The 17,773-nt window shown below is 33.4% G+C and overlaps 1 protein-coding gene across 4 annotated transcripts in view; it reads right to left on the bottom strand.

The window, feature by feature from the left end:
• The window catches only part of fz2 (frizzled 2), a 604,999-nt gene extending 589,263 nt beyond the window's left edge, over positions 1-15,736 (bottom strand). For 2 of the 4 annotated variants that reach the window (XM_073986047.1, XM_073986044.1), the window contains exons 1-2: positions 15,588-15,727; positions 14,435-15,533 (exon numbers count right to left, since the gene is read on the bottom strand). The gene's annotated coding sequence lies outside the window, so the exon portion shown is untranslated. Of the gene's footprint in view, positions 1-14,434 lie in introns of all 4 variants that reach the window. The other 2 variants (XM_073986043.1, XM_073986045.1) reach the window with 1 other exon arrangement.
• Between the last annotated feature and the right edge of the window lie 2,037 nt (positions 15,737-17,773).

The raw sequence follows: 17,773 nt of genomic DNA, 5'->3' as shown, positions 1-17,773 counted from the left end.
CACTTAAACAGAAAATTTTCACAGAAATCAACATTCCTGCAAACTTCTCAGACTCACTACAGGTCCCTAAATAAATTCATATCAAAGATGTCAATATTACAAGATAGGAAAAGTCAATTGTGAAAAATTAACTGTAGAGGGAATTAACCTCTGTTGCTACGATATCATAGCAACATTCTGTTTAACGAAGACTGTTACAAGAAAAACATTAAAACTCAAGTTTGACGGCATTCGCTTTTGATTTTTTCATTGAATGAACAATAAAAAAAGAAAAGAAATAAATTTCAGCCACAAAACACGACGTTAGTGTTTTCTGCCGCGAGAAATGGGAATCAAAAACGGTTGGCATTGCTATTATCAGTTCCAGTGAGTTGTGTAGCCATCTGTAACTAAAATGTGGAACTATTATTACATGTTTTTGGAATATGCATTTGTTCGAGTCTTTATATCTATACGTCTTTGTTCACATTTAAAAAAAATTCTATGCTTCATTGGAAATCCTTTAAACATTGCAACTCAGAAATCTTTCTACAGCTGGTGTTTCACACCACGTGAACAAGGTGACTTTGGAGACACTTCCTGTTCTAGGTAACATTGCGGACATCAAAATTTCCTTATATAAACTAATTTTTCTAGGTCACCCAACGTGTCCTGAAATAACCCACATTATCTACACAGAAAAAAATATTTTAAGAATTTTTACATATTTTCGTACGTGATGTTATTTTTACCTCACATAAGACACATGTGCAGTTTCTTATTTCAATCCGTAAGCCACTATTTTTTCAAAACTATGTAAGATTTTCATGAGATGCAAAATCACTATCCTATTTTCCCCAATATTCCACTATTTGCTCTCATATTTCCTCTCTTTTTTGGTAAATGCTCTCAACTTTATTCTCGTTTTCTTTTGAATGGTCTCGTCGTCTCACCATCGTATGTATTGACAATGTATCAACAAACCACACCACACACATACCCACCACACACATACCCACCACAACAACATACCTAAACTACCACTGTAGGTCGCAACAATTTTCTTGTTAGTTAACTGACAAAGGAAAAAACTACAGTGCGTTTGGTGTCGAGAAAAAACAAAGTGTTTGGCTGTATAGTTCTCAACTACAAATTTTTAATTTCTTAATCTCAACCTAGTGCTGATAGATTCAACATGTATGTACTCGTACATTCGTATTCGTATTGTTCTGCTATGTTCACAAGACGATAACAACCACAGTGAAACTCCAGTAGAAGAAACGGTAAATTACAATAATACAAAATAAAAGCATTAAAAAAGCAGCAAAAATTTGTCTCTGGTTTGGTTGGTGGTGTGTGGTGGTTGTTAGTCAATAATAACAAAAACACCACCTCGCCAAAATTGTTTTTTTTTTCAATCTCTCAGAAAAAAAATGTATTTTTGTTCTTTGTTTTATGGAAGGCGTTCATGAAATGCAGAAATTTGAACCTTGGCAAGACTTTATGAACACTATTCCTGAAATGCAGTAATTATTTTTTTTCTGTGTAGAAGATGCTGTCTCACCCTAAAGGTCCTGAAGTAACCGCGTTTTCTACCTGACTTTGGAGAAACCTTAAGTTACATAAATAAACCACGTTTTCTAGATGACATTGGGGACACCACAATTTCCTGAATTATACCACGTTTTCTAGATGACTTTGGGAACACCTTAAGTTCCTTAAATAAGTTCTAGATAAATTTGAGGACACGAAACATTTCTTGAAATAAACCACGTTTTCTAGATGACGTGGGGACACCAAAATTTCTTGAAATAAACCACGTTTCTAGGTGACTTTTGGGGACACCTTACGTTCATTAAAATAACCACGGTTTCTAGATGAGTTTGGGAACACAGAAAAAATAAAAAAAAAAACGTTTTCTCGACGACTTTAAATCCTTAAATAAATTGCATTTTCTAAAGTCTCTTAACCCTTTCGGTGCTTTTTTTTTGTTTTTGATCTGGAAAATATATTTTTCCAATTTTATATTTACTTATGCCCACTATATGAATAATCAAAACTAATTTTTTAACATTTTGTTTGGAAAAGTGGTTTTTGGACACTATGACATATGGCATAGAATGTATTAAAAACAAAAAAAGAACAAAACAAAAATATTCAAGTTTTTAACTCAATTTTATCTTATAGAAGACCAGGAGTCCTTATAGAAGAGGAAAAGGTCTTCTTATAGAAGAGCAGGACATCTTTTCATAGAAGACAGAAGGTCCTCTCATAGAACGGCAGGATGTCTTCTCCTTGAAGAGCAAAAGATCGTCTCATAGAAGGGCAAGATGTCTTCACATAGAAGGGCAAGATGTCTTCACATAGAAGAGCAGGAGGTCTCATAGAAGAGCAGGACGTTTGCATGTTGGAGGGCAGGAGGTCATCTTATAGAAGAGAAGGAGGTCTTTTTAAACAAGAGCCGGAGGTCTGCTCATAAAAGGGCAGATGATCCTCTCATAGAAGGGCAGGTGTCCTTCTCATAGAAGAGTTGGGGCCCCTCTTATTGGAAAGCATAAGGTCTTCTCATTGAAGACCAGGAGGTCTACTTATTGAAGAAATTGAGGTTTTTTTATAGAAGATTTGGAGGTCTACTTTTAGAAGATTTGGAGGTCTACTTTTAGAAGATTTTGGACTCTTCACATATAAGGTCTTCTTATAGAACATATGGAGGTCTCCCTTTAGAACATTGAAAGCGTCTTATAAAAGACCTAGGGTCTTCTTATGGAAGATTTGAGACCTTCTTATGGAAGATCTGAGACCTTCTTATAGAAGATCGAATGTATTTTCTTATAGCAGATCTGAAACACTTCTTATAGAGCACCTGAATGTCTTCCTATAGAAGGGCTGGAGGCCATGTTGTAGAAGACGTGGGGCCATCTTATAGAAGATATGGAGGACATATTTTAGAAATTCTGCAGGAATTGTTATACATGATCTGGAGGTTTTCTTATGGTAGATCTGGAGGTCTTCTTCGTATAGAAGATCTGGAGGTCTACTTATACAAGATCTAGAGGTCTTCTTCTATGGGTTTTACTATAGAAGATCTGGGAGTCAAACAAAGTGAAACATTTCCGTTATGAAAAATTTATGCCATATGGCATAGTATAAAATATAAAAAATCTGGCAGCTCTATTGAACTATATTTCGGATCTTTTTTTTCGTTTTAATTATTAAGGCAATGATTACCTACTAAATTTATTACAAAAAGTTAACCAAAAAAAATAATTTTTGTTAATAAAATATATAAAATTATAAGATGCTATTTTAATGTAAATTTTAAGTAGAACGAGGAGCGCTCGCTCTTTGAGACATAACATTGTATAGGATCCACCAATCAAAAATTTTTGTCGATTTATTTTTAGATAACACTTCGGGAAAAATACAAAATTATTAAAGAAAGGGTACCCATAAGTATTTTGCTTTAAACCGGCTTAAAGTGGATATTCCATATGGCATGGAATCATTGAAAGGGTTAAGACTCTCAACATCTCCTTGCATGAATTATGTTAAGAAATCCATTTGTAATCATATAAATCCTTCTGAAATTAACAAGAAATACATAAAAACTCAGGATGGGAATTGCATGAAAATTGCTAGCTCCCCGGTAAGGGCTAGATTTGTTAGAAGACCTTTTAAAATCAACTCTAGAATAAACTTTGAAAATTTTTTCTGGCGGCCTCTAGAAATCACTTTAAGAATCATCAAGAATCCTTCTTTATTTCTTAAAAAATCACTTTGAACTTTTGTAGCTTTTCTCTCCAAGTCATACAAAATTTGGTCAGCATAATTTGCAATTGTTTTCCACAGCTGTCCACAAGACCAAGCTGCTTATTATAGGTCTAATTATGATTTCGAATATCCACAGTGTGATCATAGATTAAATCCTAATTTATGGCCTACAGTATGACCGATATCTGTGAGCTTATAATATCTTATATGCTCTTATAATTTGAATGTTTTTAAAATATTTTTTATCATATTCTGGAAAAGGCAACGGGAAACCACTGAAGTATAATCCCTTGAAAACCATACAATTACAATGAATACAGGAAATAACAAACGGCCCTCAGTCTCCGGCAATTCGAGGGTGCTAAGAATCCCCGGAGGTAAAACCAAACTAAACATAGGAACGTGGAATATCAGAAGTCTTTACGAACTTGGGAAATTGGACAATACCATAAACGAGATGAAAAGGTTACAGATAGATGTGTTGGGCATTAGTGAAACTTGGTGGACGGAATATGGAGAATTTGTATCTCATGATATAAAAGTTTATCACTCCGGAAACCCGGAAGGAATTCATAGAAGAGGTGTCGCAATTCTGATCAAGAACAAAATAGCTGCCAGCGTCGCTGGATGGGTTCCAATATCAGATAGGGTCATGATGGTGAAAATATCTGGAAAACCAATTAATATAAACATAATACAAGTTTATGCACCCACCTCTGATAGCAATAACGACGAAATAGAACAGTTCTACAACGACTTGGAAAAATTGTTGAAAATGACAAAACCGCACGACATCACAATAATCCAAGGGGATTTTAATGCCAAAGTCGGGCAAGAAGTAACAGCTGAAGTTACAGGCAAATTCGGACTGGGAAAACGGAATGAAAGAGGAGAGAAATTGATTCAGTTTTGCCAAGAATATAAATACAAAATCACCAATACATTATTTTGTCTTCACCCTAGGCGACTTTATACGTGGAAATCACCTCAGGATAATAATGGCAACATAGTAAGAAACCAAATAGACTACATTTTGATAAATAAGAGGTACTGTACGTGTGTGTCAAAATGTTCTACCTATCCTGGTGCTGATGTCCCCTCAGACCATAACCTTTTAATGTGCAATTTAAGAATTAAACTTGCTACCACTCGCAAGAAAAAGCCGGAACCAAGAATCAATATTGAAAAACTGAATGACCCATTAACGAAACAAACGATAAAGGAACAATTAAATGCCGACCTCACTGAAATAAATGCAACAATATGTAATGTCGAGAACCTATGGAACCAAGTGAAAAAATCCATAAAAGATGTCACAAAAAATATAATCGGAACCAACATGCGCAAAAAAGAAGATCCATGGATAACGGATGAAATTCGAGCACTTCGGAAAGAAAGAAGTAAACACAGAAATGTAAACTATGAAAGATATTGGGAGATAAACCAAGAAATTAAAATCGCAACACGTGCTGCAAAAAATGAGCAAATAAATAAGCAATGTCAGGAAATTGAACGACTTAAAATACTTCATGACGACTTCAATCTCCACAAAAAATTAAAAGAGACATCTGGTATTTATCCAAAGAGATCGTCAACATTTATCTACAATGATAATAAAGTAGCAATTTATGAAACTGCAGAAAAGAAAAAACTATGGGAAGAATATATTAAGCAATTATTTATCGATCACCAACGAACATCCTTATCCAACTCTGGGGATGAAATTAATTTTACAGGGACACCCATTACTGAGAATGAATTACAACTAGCTATTATGTCAATGAAGGATAAAAAGGCAATGGGTCCAGACGAAATACCTGCCGAGGTACTTAAGTTAATAGACGGAAATAACACCAAGCTTCTTTTAAAATTATTCAACAATATATATAAAACAGGACAATATCCCCAAGATTGGCTCAAATCAACATTTATTACAATACCCAAGAAAAATAATGCGAAGACCTGCAGCGACTATAGACTAATAAGTCTAATGAGCCACGTTCTTAAAATATTTTTAAAAATAATACATAGACGAATCTATTCGATCTGCGAAGCACACATGGGACAAACACAATTTGGATTCAAGGAAGGCATGGGGACACGAGAAGCGTTACTAGCTGTACAAGTATTAATACAAAATTGTCGAGAGGTACAAAAAGATGTATTCTTATGTTTCGTAGACTACGAAAAAGCGTTCGATACGGTAAATCATGATAAATTGATAGAGATCCTACTTTCAATCGGATTGGAAGACAGTGACATAAACTGCATTAAAAACCTATACTGGAAACAGATAGCAAACATTCAAGTAGATAATGAATTAACTGACGATGTTCCAATTTCAAGAGGTGTAAGACAAGGCTGCATATTGTCCCCTCTTTTATTTAACATATATTCCGAGAAAATATTCGAAGAATCTGTACGTGGAAAGAATATTGGTATCCAACTAAACAACACCTTAATAAATAACATACGCTATGCTGATGACACCGTATTAGTAGCAAGCACCATAGCTGGACTACAAAAATTAATAGACGCAGTAACACAAAATAGCGAAATATACGGATTAAAAATCAACGTTAAGAAAACAAAATATATGGTAGTAAGCAGGAATCATGCCGACAATAATACGCCACTAAAGATAAATAACGATGAAATAGAGCGAGTGACAACCTACAAATACCTCGGTATTCAAATCAACGATAAATGGGACATATCAAGAGAAATTAAATGCCGAATAGAAATGGCAAGAAACAATTTTTTCAAACATAACAAAGTTTTACTTAGCCACGACATAAGTCTTACTACAAAAATACGATTTGTAAAATGTTACATATGGTCCGTTTTATTGTACTCTGCGGAAACATGGACTTTGAAAGCTGTAGATGAAAAAAGACTGAACTCGTTTGAAATATGGATATATCGTCGAATTTTAAAGATCCCATGGACCGAGCGCATTACAAACGACGAAGTGTTAGAACGCATGCAAGTCGAACGCCAATTAATAAAAAATATAAAAACACAAAAAACCGCATATCTTGGTCACATTATGAGGCATGAAAAATATAAGCTTCTGCAAATTATTATCCAAACAAAAATCGATGGGAGAAGACCAAGAGGGCGACGGGAAACATCATGGCTCAAAAACATTCAAGATTGGACTGGACACCATAATGAAAGAACTCTTCTGAATGCCGCTAAAAACAGAAACCTATATATAAATTAATAAACTGATTTGTTAAATATACCAAATTATCATTATGTAATTGTATGATCGCTAAAACCCGAATACGGAATGGCAAATAAAGAAGAAGAAGGAAAAGTGGTTCATAGAAAAGCTCCGCTTCGGGGTTGTCCTACAGACATCTTGCTCTGGTCCAGTTGTATGCGATTTTTATAGCTGCATCGGCCCATTTGCAAAGTAAATTTAGATTCATTACCCTCAGATTTATTATAACATCGTCTGTGTAGCAGACTGGTTCAAACCCTTCACTGGTTGAGGTCGTTAGATTAGAAGGAGGAAAGACTTCATCCATGACTTCGAAGAGAGGCATCATTCTAAAGTTAACAATGAAAGGCGACTTGAAAGATTTAACAACTGGAGAGGCATAACTATAGTGAAGTCCATATACAAGGTACCAACAGCCATAATAGAGGCAAGACTTTAAAGGCAAAGAGAAAACATTTTGCGATTTGAACAATTTGACTTCAGGCTAAATAGAAGCAGTGTCTTGTGCCAGCACACTATGCGTCATAATAACACATGTATCGGCTGTTCATAGATTTCAAGCAAGACTTTGTCACCATCAGACAAACTTTCATATAGAAAGCATATAGAAGAGAGGGAATATGTTCGAGGATGCAGAAAACGAGGTTATACACAACGGGAACATAAACCAGTCATTCCACACCAAAGAGGGAGTGTAGAGGAGATGTCTTCCGCCCCTACTGTTCACAATTGTACTGAATGAAATAGTAAAGGAGTCTACTTACAGAAGGGCCAAAATAGCATGGGGTCTCCCACGACAACTTGAAGATATGTATGTTTTAACAAGATATCCAATATATAGTCAAAACTAGAAGACATGGGCAGAATTGCTCACAATGTTGGACTTGAAATAAACATACAGAAAACTAAGGAAAATAACACCAGTACAAAAAACATCACTCTATAAATTTTGCAATCTAGGAATCCCTGTTACCAAAACAAGAGCAAGATTCGGATAATTGAAAGTTGTCTGGAGAAGTTCACATATACTACATGTAACTGCATGTTCGCGTGGCTTTTATGAAGGAATGGTCCTATATAATGTGACATTTCTCGGCCAATATCTCGGAAAGTATTTGCTTCTCCTTGTACAAACATTTTTAAGTTGCAGTCATGATGATAATTACTACCCGCTAAAAATGGCCCTAATCTATGTTAAGGCCAAAATGTTGAAATTTTGTTCAGGAGGTACCTGAAGGAATAGGTCGACATGCAAACGTTATCTGAATTTGAGGGTTACACTTTTCTATAGTTATCTGGCCACCAGCCGTTTTAGTTGATCACCCTGCGACTTAAAAACTGTCCTCTAACAGGTCTTAAGTTTGAGGGAACATTTTCTGGGAGAAAATACCTGTATGAATGAACTCGATCTAATATTGCGATGTAAAAGGTTTCGCCATTGAAATTTTGAGCCATTGTCTCAGGAAGTCATGGTAGAACAATATAAGGTAATGTTAATACAACAACAAATACAACTCAACAACAAACACATAGAAATTTGTTTTTGTTTGTAATGTTAGTGTCACCGGTATATGTATGTAAACAAACCAAGGAAATGTCTATAAACTATTGGAATTTAAAAAAAAATATTTGTCCACCTTTGATTGAATATTTTAAAAAACATGAATGAAAATTCGTTACATTTTTAGTTTGATGCCCTGTTTCTCTAACACAATTCGAAATGAAATTCGTTCGAATTACTACCAAACTCCTGTTGTTGTAGGAAATGTTTGTTTGATTGAAATAAAAACCATTCAAATATTTTTCAAAAAATAAAAGTTTGGTAGTAGTTCGAACGAATTTGTATTCGAATCGTCTTCGTGTAACAGGCCATGAATGTTTCCATATCATTCCACTAAATTGATATTTTCTCGCAGAAAGTAGAATTCTTGCAAAAATGTTTGGGGTCGCTAAGAATTCATTGAAAAAGGAGACGCTGTGTTAAAACTTTGATTTTGAAATCAAAATAGCACATGTATATTAGGGATTTTTTGTTCAAATTTAACAAAATACCACAAATAATAATACCACAAGGACCACAAGGACTACCTTTGACAAACATTTGAACTTGAAATTTTTGAACTTTTACTGGGAGAGACACTCAAAGGTGTTATCCAATATAGTCCATCTTCGAACTTGATTTAAATTCGGGAAATATTGGAGCAATGTCGCTCCTTTCGATAGTTATCCATTTTAGTTGGTCACCGGAGGATTTTTAGGACCATCATGTGATTAAACATAGGATTACCCACGAAAAAAATTAAATCGAACAGCCATTAAATTGCATTTCAGTTTATGTCGAAAGGTTTTTATACCCTCCACCATAGTATGGAGGGTATATTAAGTTTGTTTTTCCATTTGTAACGCATTGTAGTAATAACAGGAGACCCTATAAAGAGTATATATTTTCGATCAGGATAAAATTCGGAGTTGATATAGACATATCCGTCTGTTGTAATCACTCTACAGTCCACAATAATTGAGCTATAACGCTATATTTTTGCACCAGAGTGTATTTTTGCCATAGACAGGTCAAGTTCGAAGATGGGCTATATCGACGAAGGTTTTGGTATAGCCCCATACACCGACGTAGCCAGGGGGGGGGGCCGGGGGGCCCGGGCCCCCCCCGAAATGATTTGCGTTCCCATAGGATATTAGCTTATCTTACACATTTTTTTCATTTTTGAGTAAAATTTTAAAATGTTTTAGATTTTTAAAGAAATATGTAAAGCATTTGGGTTAGTTATTGAAAGTATGAAATAATGAAGAAGTTAGGTTTTTTGAGCAATTTTCTGCATAGTTGTTGGTAAGTTTTGAGGTGTTGTTTAAGCGTTTTATAGTAATTTTAGGCTGACTCTATGTGTTGTTGAGTTCAGAACAAGATGTTTACTGGCTTGTAAACAATATCTAGAAAAAAAACATTCTTGTGGTCCTTATTCTTTATTATATTTCAAATTTGCAAAAAAAGAACTATACCAACCATTTTTTATGATAAAACTTCTGTTCCACCGCAGTCTCGTTCTTTGAGATTATTAGAAACTGGTCTCTTGTTACAAATTAGTAAATGTTTTTTGAACAAAAAAGGATTTTTCTGTCGTACTTTTATGTTTTGTTCTACCTTTCGAATGTTAATAAAACCAAGATTAATGGCTTGAGGTCAATATTTATATTTTATTTATTACATATTATTTCCAATATTTCGAAATTACATTGAATTTCAACTTGAGGGATTTTTTTTCTGTCGATTACACTTTGCAACATTTTTAATGTGATCTTGTGCAAACAATTCGAAGTGATGATTTTTTGAAAGTACAGACCCAAACGACAAGAAACCTTAGTTGGGTTTTGTTGTGCGAGATCCAGCTCGGATTTTATGGCCCCATCTAAAAATGGTTAAATATTGAGTTTTTAAAGAAATTCGGCGCTATATCTCTGAAACCAATGCGAATCTTCTTCTGACCTCTGGAGAAATAATGAACTCGAAAAACCGTATCTCCACAACCGTTAATTTTTTCTGAATATTTTCTGTTGGAAAAATATTCCCTGGAATGTAATACACAACTCTTCAGAACATGTCATTGTTGTAAAATGTCTCTATGCTGTTGTTTTCAGTACATTTTTCAACGACGATTTAATAAAAAATATCGATAATGTAGTGAAATCCGAAATGCGAGAATAAACTGTTGGTGTGAACTGTGTTTGAAAAACGTGTTGTAAAAAATATGAAACAACATGAAGTAAGCTTTTTAGAGTTTCAGATTGTTCTAAAGAGTTGTTGAGAACTTTATTTGGATGATTTTTGCAAAAGGTTACTTGGTTCAACTCCCAATAGTTTAGCCCATACTGACCAGAATTTCAGCAGTTATGTAAAATTTGCTATATTTTATCGATTTTTTCTTATGTGGGTTTTTCAGAAGATAAGTTCTACTAGTACAGGGCTACAATATTGCGAAAGATAGGAAGGCCAAATTCCTATTCGTTTCTGAGATAAAGGTAATGATAAATGCAAAAACGTGTAGATTTAGCCCAGTTTAGATGAGGCCTTAAAATCCGAACTGGATCTGACAGGACAAAACCCTACTAGGGTTTTTGTAGTCTAAATATGTATTTTCAAAAAATTCATACTAGAAGTTTTTTGTATTTTCAGTGTTGCATAGTGTTACTCTTTGAATTGTATTTTGGGAATTATGGATGCACATTTGTAGAAATGCTCCTTTTTCCTGCGTTGACAAAGGACTTTGTGACGACAAACGAAATAAAAAAAAAACTGATCGGAAACAGATTCTATTCTTCGTCAAAATCTCAACAAGAATCAGTCCGCTTTGCGGACAGGAATATACCCTGAGTCTGTGTGAACTGAAATTGTCATCTATGGACAGATCGAATAGGGGCCACACAACCAAAATCCTTTAACCCAAAGCTATGTATTAGGAGATTTTCAGAATTGTGTAGCCATTTTCGGACGTATGAACTTGGCGACAAAATGTGGATTATATCATTGATCACAAGTGTTGCGGAGAAGGTACCTAAAGAAATGGACCGGACCGACATAGTTCATTTTTGGAGTAGATTTTATTTTGGCAGTCACTCCTTTTAAAAGATTTTGCTCCCACCAGTCATTTCAGTTCGTCACAGAATATTTTTCAGTTTTTTTTCAGGAAATATGGACTTTCCCACGAAAAACACAATACCGTTCTAAACACACGAAATACCTTCAGTAAACATTTCTAAGGATCCTCGAACAGACCTTAAACTGCATTTAACAACTATTTTGATGTTTTTTGAAAGTTGTACCGCAGTATAAGGTTCGAAAGTTGTCGTGCGCACCAGTCACTACACATGACGGCGTTTTTTACAGCTTTCGGGCCATTTTCTCTGAAAATATGGACTTGCCCCTGAAAAACTTGTACTGTAGTAATAGTGGCCCCGAGAACACTTGTTGCAAAAAAGGAAAGCGTTTCCAGAGAGGTATTTTTATTTATTAATTTATCTATATCATATTTTAGCAAAAAGGAAGTAAAGCCATGACTACTTAGGCCTTCAGCTTACACTTATCCACTTATTTATTGTCGAGAGAGGTCTTAAACTGCACATCTCTGAACATTTGTGAAATACTCTGTGAAAGGTTACCGAAAGAATGGATTGATATGGTCCATCTTCGAAGTTGATCAAAATTTGGACAACATAAAACGAAGTCCAAATTTTGGACCGATCTGTTCGAGAATCATCGTGTCCTCCACCAAGAAGGACGATCATAGCTAAGTCGATTTCAAGTTTTCTGAAACAGATTTCTTCCAAACACACTTTGGCGCTAAAACGATTATTTCGATGAGGTTTACGAATATTTTGACTAAAGGCTGAGAGTATAAAAAATGTAGATTCAGAAACATTTTGTTCGTGGATTTTTGCTAAAAGAATATATACATGTATTGATCTTGTATTGGACGCCAGAATTTCATTTTAAAAGAATTCAAGACCGGTTGCCAGAGTTTTCCTAGTTCCTGATCAATTTATGAGAAGATCCACGATTGGAAACCAGAATTTCTATAAGAGAAGTCCGACGATTGGACGCCAAAATAGTCTATTTACATGTACGATTGGGCAATAGAATTTGTCATTTATATACCCGCGATTAGGTGCTAGAATTTCATGATTGATAGACTCACTATTGCTCAGAATATTTGTTTTATCAAGAAAACCACTATCGGCCTTCAGAAATTCTTTGTGATAAGATCTACGATTGGACACCAAAATATCTTTAGGGAATTAACGACAGTTGGGTTTTTTCTGACAATAAAAACAATTGCACACATGAACTTCCGAAATTGAAAAATTGACCATACTCTGGAGTGGAAAATTGAAGCCTGAAACAAGGGGAAATTGGCCAAGAAATCTTACGCCATTTTAATTAAAAAATAGTAATGAAAATTATTTCATCAGTAAAATAAGCCTAGAATAAAGTTTAAATCATTGCTAAAAAATAAATTTTCGCTAACATTAACTTTAAAAATTTTGGTCAGGTGGGCCCCCCCCCCCCCGAAATGAAATCCTGGCTACGTCCCTGGCCCCATATAAGGGTTCCTCCCGATTTTCGGTATTTTGAGGGTTTTAGGTACTTTTTTTAACCGAACTCGCAGGAATTGGACATTTGAGGTTCCCTGTGGTCACGAAACTTCTCCACCAAAAATTGTCAACATATTTCCATGTTTTGATATAGTCCCCATATTACGGTACGACGCGATTTTCGGGACGGACTTACCAGTAATTTGACATTTGAGGTTCCCTGCAGTTATAAAACTTTTGTGGTATCTGTGCAACAATTTTGCATTGTGGACAGGAAAGGAAATTAATTATTTCATTTTAGTTAAAAATGTTTTATGGTAGAGGGTATTAAAGGTCAGCCCGGACGAACGAAAAAATACATCAAATACACGAAGAATAAGCTTCGGTACAAATTCGAAAACGATAATTGAACAGCCCTTAAACTGCACTTAAGGGAACTTTTCGTATTTTTGTGGTGAGGGATACCCGAAGGAATGGTCCGAAATATGCCTTTTTGGAGCTTGGTGTATGTTTGGAAGAAAAATCCGATACTCAGTGATTTTAGTTGCTGTGGGCAGTCGATCTAAGTTCAGAAGATGTCCAAACTTTTGACCGAATGGGGGGTACTCTCTTAGATAACTATAGAGTTAACCACCCAGCCAGACAGACGGATATGGCTAGATCGACTCCAAGGTGCAGGTGCGGATTTGGCCTTAACATACCATTATTTCAATGAAGAACATTTCATATCGTGACAAACTGAATATACCTTCTGGCTACAGAGGGTATAAACAGTCAGATGTACTTCCTGAATGACCTGTATGGGATCATGGTACAGTTTTTTGCATTCGAAAAATGGTTTGAATTGCTCTAGAGTTCCAAGAAATGGAGAAACCTCCTTAAAATAAAGTTTTGACTTGGAACCACCATTTGTATCTTTTGTGAAATCCTTTCCTTTAAACCCACATTTCCCATCTCTGGCATCTACCAGATTGCTGCCGTTCGTATATTTTGTGTATCTTTTTTGTTTGTACCTCTTTTGCACCTCATGGATCTTTGTCTGAGGGCCTAAGTGCGTCTGGCGGCTGTGTAAGTGTGCCTGCCTTGCCACGGTTGGTGTGTTTGTGAGCGTTTTGTGAGAGAGATTGTGTTGTTGCCATTGCTTTGTGCAATTTGTGTTTTGTTTAGTTTTAAAAGTTGTTGTTGTTGTGAAGAGGTCTGGTGCGTTTTTTTCTTTCAGTTCTCCATTCTTTGTGTATTTTTTGCAGTGTTTTGTTTTGAATGAAATTTTGTTATTTTTTTTGTTTGTTGTTCTTGTTGTTGTTGTGGTGGGACACAAAAAGGGGGGAATTTCTTGGTGATTTTAATACTCACTTGGCGCGTTCCACGGCAATGACTTGATTGACGTTCTGGTCGGTCTGCGGTCTGCTGCTGCAGCTTTATGAAGGACGGACAAACTTACGGCGGCGGCCGGTTATTTTGCAGCTGATAATGGAAATTCAAGCAGAAAACAGAAGGCGCAAGAAAAGATGAACACAAAAAGGAATTAAAGAGCAAAATAAACGCTCAATAATAAGTAATTCTGTTTGGATTTTTTCTTGTTTTCGTTTATTGTTATGCCTTTGTTTTTGTTTTGTAGTGGGTGCTTGTTGTTGTTGTTGCAATTATAGCGATTATATTTAAATCTTTGCACTTTTACACTGTTTGACACTCACAAAGGAATATTATTTTCATTATTATTTTTCAGAATTATTTGAATTTTGTATTCACTTTTTTTCAGGTTTGCTTTGTTATTCCGTGTTTTGATAATTTTTATTTTTCTCCCTTGGGAGTTCCAAAACATTCCTTATCGAATGCTGGCTTTTGTTTAAATAAATCCCTAAATTTTAGTTATGGGACTTTTATAGATATTTTTTGAGTTTTCGCTACCGATTTGCTTATCACTTAAATCCAGTTACGCTAATCAGAAGTTAATCCGCATATTGCATATTTTTTGTTCGAGCATTGTTGTGTATTGTTGTTGGTGGCAGACTGATTTATTATCCATTTGCGACATTTGTTTTAAAGCGTTCTCCCGACTTACGACGCGTTTTTTTCTTGTCAATTTACGACCGAACGAATGACAATTTTTTGCTTTTGCAACAGAAGTGCGTAGCCGAAAAAATGTTGTCTGTGGCCCCCCGAAAAGTTGGAACCCTTCAATGAAAAATCACTGCTTTGAAGTTTTCCTCCAGCGTTGGAGCAGAGTTATCCAGAGACTGGGTAAGAGGGAGAGTTGTGTGTAGGTTCACTTATGTTTTGTATACCCTTCCTTCTCCTCTATGCTCAGACAGGCACACACACAGATAGGCTACATTTACTCCACAATTTCCATACACATTCTCATTCACTTTGCATACAACGACGCTGGTTTATTACGTTTTTCCCGTTATCCGGTAGTTTTCCCGTTGATTATCGCTGAGCAACTGAAATTCTACAATTTCAACCATTATAAAACTGTCATTTTCAGTTCATTACAAAGAGTTACATGTTTTGTTGTTGTCTTCATCATCATCAATTTTGGGGTTGTTTTTCCCATTCCCAATGCGTTCGCAAAAAATAAACGAAACATTTCCAATTCCTTTTACTCGCGCATGACTATCTTCTTCTACTGGCTTGTGGTGAACTGTCAAATACATTGGGTTCTCTTCTCGGAATCAAATGTCCCAATTGCCATACTCTCTCACTGTGTCATGAACTCTTTCCCATTCGGTGAATGAGAATCGTGAGTAACATGGTCAGACAAAAACATGTGTGCATCCAAGATTCCAAAGTGAATGGAGGAAAACAATTTTGACATTTTGCATGTGCCAATATTTGTGCGCTCTCGTGGAAAGTGGTGCCAAGTTTATTAATTGCAATTTAAGTTGACAGAGATGGTAGTCTTAACAGACAAACACGGGATTTTTTTAATAATATTTTTACAAATAAGCGTGCATTTGTTAAAAATATTTGTTCAAATAAACTTGGATTTTTTTGAAATATTTATTCAAAAATACGTGGATTTTTTTGAAATATTTTTTAAAAATATTTTTAACAAATAAACGTGGATTTTTTAAAAATATTTTTAACAAATAAACGTGGATTTTTTAAAAATATTTTTTCAAAAAATATTTTAACAAATAAATGTGGATTTGTTAAAAATATTTTTAACAAATAAACGCGGATTTAAAAAAAATATTTTTTTTTCAAATAAACGTGGGTTTGTTAAAAATATTTTTTAACAAATAAACGTGGATTTTTTAAAAATATTTTTAACAAATAAACGTGGATTTTTTAAAAATATTTTTATCAAATAAACGTGGATTTTTTAAAAATATTTTTAAATTGATAAACGTGGATTTTTTAAAAATATTTTTAACAAATAAACGTGGATTTTTTAAAAATATTTTTAACAAATAAACGTGGATTTTTTAAAAATATTTTTAACAAATAAACGTGGATTTTTTAAAAATATTTTTAACAAATAAACGTGGATTTTTTAAAAATATTTTTAACAAATAAACGTGGATTTTTTAAAAATATTTTTAACAAATAAACGTGGATTTTTTAAAAATATTTTTAACAAATAAACGTGGATTTTTTAAAAATATTTTTAACAAATAAACGTGGATTTTTTAAAAATATTTTTAACAAATAAACGTGGATTTTTTAAAAATATTTTTAACAAATAAACGTGGATTTTTTAAAAATATTTTTAACAAATAAACGTGGATTTTTTAAAAATATTTTTAACAAATAAACGTGGATTTTTTAAAAATATTTTTAACAAATAAACGTGGATTTTTTAAAAATATTTTTAACAAATAAACGTGGATTTTTTAAAAATATTTTTAACAAATAAACGTGGATTTTTTAAAAATATTTTTAACAAATAAACGTGGATTTTTTAAAAATATTTTTAACAAATAAACGTGGATTTTTTAAAAATATTTTTAACAAATAAACGTGGATTTTTTAAAAATATTTTTAACAAATAAACGTGGATTTTTTAAAAATATTTTTAACAAATAAACGTGGATTTTTTAAAAATATTTTTAACAAATAAACGTGGATTTTTTAAAAATATTTTTAACAAATAAACGTGGATTTTTTAAAAATATTTTTAACAAATAAACGTGGATTTTTTAAAAATATTTTTAACAAATAAACGTGGATTTTTTAAAAATATTTTTAACAAATAAACGTGGATTTTTTAAAAATATTTTTAACAAATAAACGTGGATTTTTTAAAAATATTTTTAACAAATAAACGTGGATTTTTTAAAAATATTTTTAACAAATAAACGTGGATTTTTTAAAAATATTTTTAACAAATAAACGTGGATTTTTTAAAAATATTTTTAACAAATAAACGTGGATTTTTTAAAAATACTTTTAACAAATAAACGTGGATTTTTTAAAAATATTTTTAACAAATAAACGTGGATTTTTTAAAAATATTTTTAACAAATAAACGTGGATTTTTTAAAAATATTTTTAACAAATAAACGTGGATTTTTTAAAAATATTTTTTCAAAAAATATTTTAACCAATAAACGTGGATTTTTTAAAAATAACTTTAACAAATAAATGTGGATTTTTTAAAAATATTTTTAACAAATAAACGTGGATTTTTTAAAAATATTTTTAACAAATAAACGTGGATTTTTTAGAAATATTTTTAACAAATAA

Source organism: Musca autumnalis, unplaced genomic scaffold (genome assembly GCF_047663935.1).
Source record: "Musca autumnalis isolate F117 unplaced genomic scaffold, ASM4766393v1 scaffold_4, whole genome shotgun sequence".
Classification (NCBI taxonomy): Eukaryota; Metazoa; Arthropoda; class Insecta; order Diptera; family Muscidae; genus Musca; species Musca autumnalis.
This window is presented reverse-complemented; position numbering and strand designations above follow the sequence as displayed.